Source organism: Diadema setosum, chromosome 6 (assembly GCF_964275005.1).
Source record: "Diadema setosum chromosome 6, eeDiaSeto1, whole genome shotgun sequence".
NCBI lineage: Eukaryota > Metazoa > Echinodermata > Echinoidea > Diadematoida > Diadematidae > Diadema > Diadema setosum.
The window spans coordinates 27,656,910-27,663,591 of record NC_092690.1 but is presented as its reverse complement, the minus strand read 5'-3'; positions in this window follow the sequence as shown (position 1 = coordinate 27,663,591).

Below are 6,682 nucleotides of genomic sequence, written 5' to 3'. Positions count from 1 at the left end.
ATTAGGATTAGATTTAGCCAAGTGCATTTGTACATACTGATTACATATCTATTCTTTTGGATATATTTTACAGTTTAAAATGTGATGTGTGTAATGTATTCAGTGCATATATCTATCCATTAAAGAAATGACAGAATTAGAGTAGGCTGTGTTCTCACGCAGGTAGGTCCTTCTTTGCAAACTTGGTGTCATGAAATTCATTGTAATAGAAGATTTCGAGTGTCTAGTTATGTAATCTATTTGCAAGAACTGTAAAAGTGGAAATTTTCACGCATTTCGCTCTAACAGAAACTAGGGCAAAAATAAAAGCATGCAAATACTTTTGCTTGTTTAATCTACCATTACTATATAATGTCTTGATACTGCACAATTAATTTGTTGGAGATGAAATAAAATCAACTTAAAATCAACTTGAACTTGAAAGACGTGGGAAATTCATTTTACTTGGCAGAGCATGAAAAATTACTCACATGAAAATATCAACTTTTACAGTATGTAGTGTGTTGCTGAATTTTGGCTATTGTCTGAGCAAGACTCACAATGAACTTCCAGCCTCCATGGCTAGATTAATAAAGTTACATCTCTTCTCTTGAATCTTTCAAATTCTGATGAAAATTAATTTCATTCTGTTGATTCCTTTCCAATAATTGAGATTATCGGAATGAATACTCATTCAGTTGTGCTTTGTGCTCAAGGGCTTAATTTGGTCTTTACCCTGGCAGGCCAGTTTTTCACATTAATTAACATTTGCCCAATGATTTCATCACAGAGATACGTGTTGTATGGTAGGTGTATGATACTGTGGCTGACATTGTGACTTGTTGGTTTCATACAAGTGTATCTGCTTGATTTGTTGAATGATACATTGTTCAAGAAAGCAAATGGTTTCTAATGTGAAGCATGCATAATCCCCATACTCTTCTGAGTACTGTGCCTATATATGAAGAGTTTGTTCGCAAAAACCGATAAGTCCATATTTGCCAAATGGAGATATTTGCGATTAAAGGTCAAGAAAAATAAAGAGAATAATAAGAAAATTTATGCTTCTTTTGACCATAACTTCAGAAATGTACCTTTATATGTAGTGACCAATATATCATTTAAAAGGTATTATTTTGTACTTTATGACAGAGACCATACTTCAAAATCTTCAAAAATGGACTTAGCAGTTTTTGCGAACAAACTCTTCATATGTGTCCCTGCTTCACAAAACTACCAAAGAATGGCCAGGCACAGATTTTTAGTTGAGGGCAGATTCTGAAAGAGCAGACACTAAGCTTTAAAATTATATAATAACTCTGTACAAAAGGACTTTCCCTAACACTGAATAATGGAAAGATAGTACACCTGCTGGAAAAATGTGTATTGAGAACTGAGACTTTCACATTCAGGATCTATTCAAGTGCTTAATCTTACCTTCATTATAGCAGTACCCTGTGCAAAAAAAAAACAAAACAAAACAAAACAAAACAAAACAAAACAAAAAATGAATGAAAAAAAATGGAGAAAATCAGGATAACTAACCGTTGACTTTGTGTATGCATTCATGTACTAAAGGTTTGTTGACCTTCATATTCATATGAAAGATACTATTTTGTATGCATTTTGATAATTCTGGGGTATACATTAGTGGTGTTATTTCATACTACAGTGTACTTGTACAATGAACTTTGTATATCCCACTATAGGTTGCACACCATTATTATTTGCCTTTCACAGTGTGATTTGCTAAAAAGTACACAGTTATGACTTGTGGCTAAAGTCATTATTACTGAATTTTTGAAACAGTTATTACATTACTCTTCCTGTTTTTTTATATATCATTCATATCTGTAACCATGCTTGCCAAGTAATGAGAATGTCTGTACTTGCCAAAGAAATATCCACCTTGTTCTTCAGTATTTACAACAGGTGCTTGTTTTATTTTTTTCATGAGATTGCGAAAATAAAGGTTGGGTACAACCCTTGCTCATCTTTTCATCAGCTTGCTGTGTCAATGTTGTTTGTGTGTTTGTATCATGAGGTGTAAAAAGACGGAACTGCTCTAGTGATGGTTTTGAGCACAACCCTCGGGAGAGGAAACACACAGTGGACTCTGGTTTTAACGAAGTCCTCAGAACTGGCAGTTTTCTTTCGTTGTGGCAAAATTTCGTTATAACCAAGCAAAGAAATAATAACAAAATATGTAATATAGAGTCTATAATGTTGAGTCCTGCTGTATTTCGCTGTAAACCAGAATTTCGTTATAACTGTGTGTTCGTTACGGTTTACAACAGGAGTGCACTGTATTTTTTTTCCCCATATCATGTCAGGTATTGTCTTGTATCGTTTGTCAAAGACAAAAACAAACATTTTCCCCACTGGAACAGAAGAAAAGAATTTTGTTACATTAGATATTTCATTATATTACCTGTGTCAATATAGTTTCCTAACCAAGTTCCCACAGTATCTAGGGCTCATCCAAGAGTATATAGCTTCAGCTTTTGATGGTGTGAATTCATTGGTTTGTGCAGTCACGAACTGTTTTCATGTTCATACTTCTTTTCAAGAAACATGCAAGTACACCAGACCTTACACAAGACTAGCCTGCAACTCGAACTTGAACTTGAACAGGGCAATGGAATTATTCTGAACCCAAATCAAAGTCAAAGTCACAATTTTGCATATAATGAAGCAAGGCAAATATGATTGTCAAGATTCAAGATATTTTATTGTCATGTAAAAATGTGTGTGCATGATTATATTACACGATGTATATTCAGTGAGAATGAATGTTAAGGTGAAAATCTGATATAATTCCAGAACATCTTATGCCAGGCTACAGGATGATAGACTTGAATGATGAATGTCGACATCTTTTTCTTTTCTGTTTTTAATTTCATCACTTTATCGATATACAAATCGAACAAAGGAATACATAAATACAAAACATAAAAGCCCAGGACATAACTGGATAAACAGAATAAGCAGGGCATATACATAAATATCACACAATGTTACAGAAGATTTACGAATATAAATGCACATAACTTTGACAGAATCATACACATATTCAAAGTGTGAAAAATATTGTATAAGCAGGCAAAAGGATAAGAAATGAGACCAGAAAGATTAAGAGTAGAGAAGATGGAATCAAAGTGTAATATAATTCCATTCAGAATTTACCCATGGCTTGACTGCAAGAGGACCATATTCACTGATATCGAACTGATAATAGGCCTAAAACATGCATATTCCAAGTTTCCAAGAAAAAAATAATAACTTCAGCCTTTCAATATGGGAGGAATAGTCAAATTCTATGAATTTGACCTCGACTTTTAAACTTCGACCTTGAGCATGGTTGTGCACCCAAAAGTTCGCCCATTGTGCCATCAAGTTTCATTTAGAAACATCAAAACGGTTTTGAAGTTACGCCGTCGACACTAGTCTACGGAAAGAAGGAAGGACCAACGATCGGGCGGATAAACAGCCCCAAAACATGCTTCCGGCGACACTTCATGGCGGAGGCATACATTAAAAAAAAAAAAAAAAAAAAAAAAAAAAAAAAAAAAAAACGATGGCCAATAAGGTCTGTTCAGGATCGCAAAATTGCGGTAATAATACAACATGGGCTTTCCCATTAAAATGTCTTTCTTCTTTTTCTTTTTCTTCTTCTTCTTCTTCTTCTTCTTCTTATTATTATTATTACTATTGATATTACTATTAATTGCAACAAAATCGAATATATAGGCCTACTACGGGTTAAATGAATGTTATAATAGATTTTATTAAGTTCCCAACTGAACGACACACGCCTTCTTTTCAATAATGATGATAATAATACATTACATTTGTAATGCGCTTAATACAATGTTTCTATTAAAGCGCACAGGGAAAAAACGAAAGGAAAGATGAAAAATGAGGGAAAACAGACAGATCAAAACACAAGTAAGAATAACATGACATAAATCAATGTGTACCAGTCATTAAACACTAAACATTAAAAATTAAACAACAACATGTTGTACAAGTAGCTATACATTGTACCAGTATTTCTGATTCAGTGCACTCCCGTTATAAGTTAAACGAACACGGTTATAACGAAATTCCGGTTAGGCCTACAGGGAAGTAACAAAATCCAGGCTGCAATGTTATACCCTCTCTATCATTTTTTTTTAATTGTTTAATTGCAATGTAATCCAATATTATTATTTTGTTACATAGATTTATCAAATATAAAGTTGGAAGTGACCCAGTAAATATAGTGGATTCAGTATGATAATATAGCTGAGATAGATTTAAACATGTACTCGTGTAATAAATCTTACGCAATCTGTTTTGCACAGGAACAGAGTACTATTAGGCGATGTACCACTTTTTTTGGTAGGAGCTACTTTCCTTAATGTTATTCACATTTCTTTCAGTGCGAATTATTGGCTTCTCAACTAACATACATAAATTATTTTGTTAGCAGTTGTTTTCGTTTGCTGTTTTAGGTTCTGGTTGCCCTAAAAAAAATGTCATAAATCATTATTTGTTTCATTTTGACAGTATAGGCCCTATCGTCTACACAAATAATATTATGTTCTTCCATGATTCCATCGAAAAATGAAGATACAAGATTCAGTCTTGTACTTTCAGAGTTAAAGCAAACAATATCATGGACCAAAATCCCACTTAAGGAGAATGAAACCTACTCTCTAAAAAAAATCGAGTGAAAATTTTCACTCTAAAAAGAGTGAATACAAAAAAGAGTAAATTTCGAGTGAAATTGGAGTGAATTTTGAGTGAAAATGCTCATTTTCACTCATTTTGGAGTGACGTCAGGGATCACTCCAAAATCTTCGAGTGATCCCTGACGTCACTCCAAAATGAGTGAAATTCACTCTTTTTTGTATTCACTCTTTTTAGAGTGAAAATTTTCACTCGGTTTTTTTTTTAGAGAGTAATTATGAAAACCGTTAAGTGCGGCCTCGCTGGATGAGAATTCATACGCTTCTACATTTTGTGACGTTTATATGACGCTAATATAAAAATATAAATCATTTTCACTTTTCGAGCATAATGAGAGAGCGCGAGCACTAACCATGATGGACTCATACCTTTTTTTTTTTAGAAAGCAAGGGAAATATAGGCCTATCCTATACACATAGATCTGAATACTAATCACAAGTCTAAACACTGTACTTTTTATTTAGAATTAAAATTGTGGCATCCTTGCGCGCCCTTGATTAGCAGGATATGAAAAATACAAGTAAGGTTAAATCACAAACATCGTATCTGATATGGTAGAATTATTCGGAAGTAGAATCATGTATACCTTTCCGGGGTTTTTTTGTTTCTTTTTTTTTTTTAAGAAATGGATTAAGAAAGAGAATACCATCGGAACTCTATAACTTGGCGATGATAATATGATTGTTTTCTCTTTCTCTTTGTGTTGATATAAAATATATAACTAATGGCCTAGCCCATGTCACTGTAAAATCGTGTTACTTCTGCTCCGTTTGAATAAAATTTTCATCGCGATTTATAGCAATGAAGTGAGGAATCTTGGGAAATGATGCATACACCCGGGATGATTATGATTGAGACTGGTTATAGTCAGGTTGTGTTATTATAACACGCCGATTTCAAAGCGTAATATTGCGCAATCCCTGTAAATTAAACAAAAAAGTTATCGTATCCTATATACGCGCATTTTATTTTTACAAAAATCAATCATTGACTTCTGTTTAACTATGGAGCAGCTTTGGTTTAACGGTGATTTATCAAGAATGGGAATTACAATTTAAGTATGAGAACTCCTTCATACTTAAATATAACTCGTCACAACATTGCTGAATGATGTATAACTCATCGTCGAGGCCATAAAAGTTTTAACATAAAAGCTTCAGATTTCGCTAAGAGGACTGGTCTGGTCTCGCATGGACCTTGGTTTCAAAACCGTGACAACAGTATCATGTATAGCGCCTATGTACAGTAATGCAATTCGAATTAACAATTTATTTTTAAAAGAAAGTCAGATGAGCAGAATCAAATAACTGGTTTCATGAAAATCGTTGTACCGAAGTAGCTAGAAATATGATTTTTTTTTTCTAACATGTTTCACCAATGTAGGCCTATAGGCCCCTATCAGTTGGTCGCAAAAATATACCTTACTCCTACGCATATCAAAAGAGGACTGGTGACTGAGTTGCCACGTCTCTGATCTAAATTTAACCTCAAAATATGCTAACAAACCATAAATTTGATGAATTGATTTGAAGACGCCTTTCCCATGAAAGCAGCCAACGATAGGCCAGGTCTTTAAATACAAGACTGCAACAATACTTGAAGAAAATTATTTTATGTCGAAACAAGGGTTGGTGGAGATTAAACTGATCAATGAAAGGCAGACCAAATTTATAATACCACTACTAGCAATAATAAATCATCATAATGATAAAAATGGCAATACAAGTAACAATCAAATTGCGATGATGAGGAGGAGGAAGAGGATGATAACAAAATAACGATACTGAGCAGTCTGCAAAAAAAAAAAGAAAAGAATTAATCTTGTGCAAAAGTAAATCTACAAGTGTATTATATTTTAGGCATTTCACATAGTACATCCCCATCAACTCCGACAATGACAGCATGGAAGTGGCTTTGATATGTTGTCTAGGTTTGGTCTAAAAATTTGATTTCCTGTGAATTTGTAAGT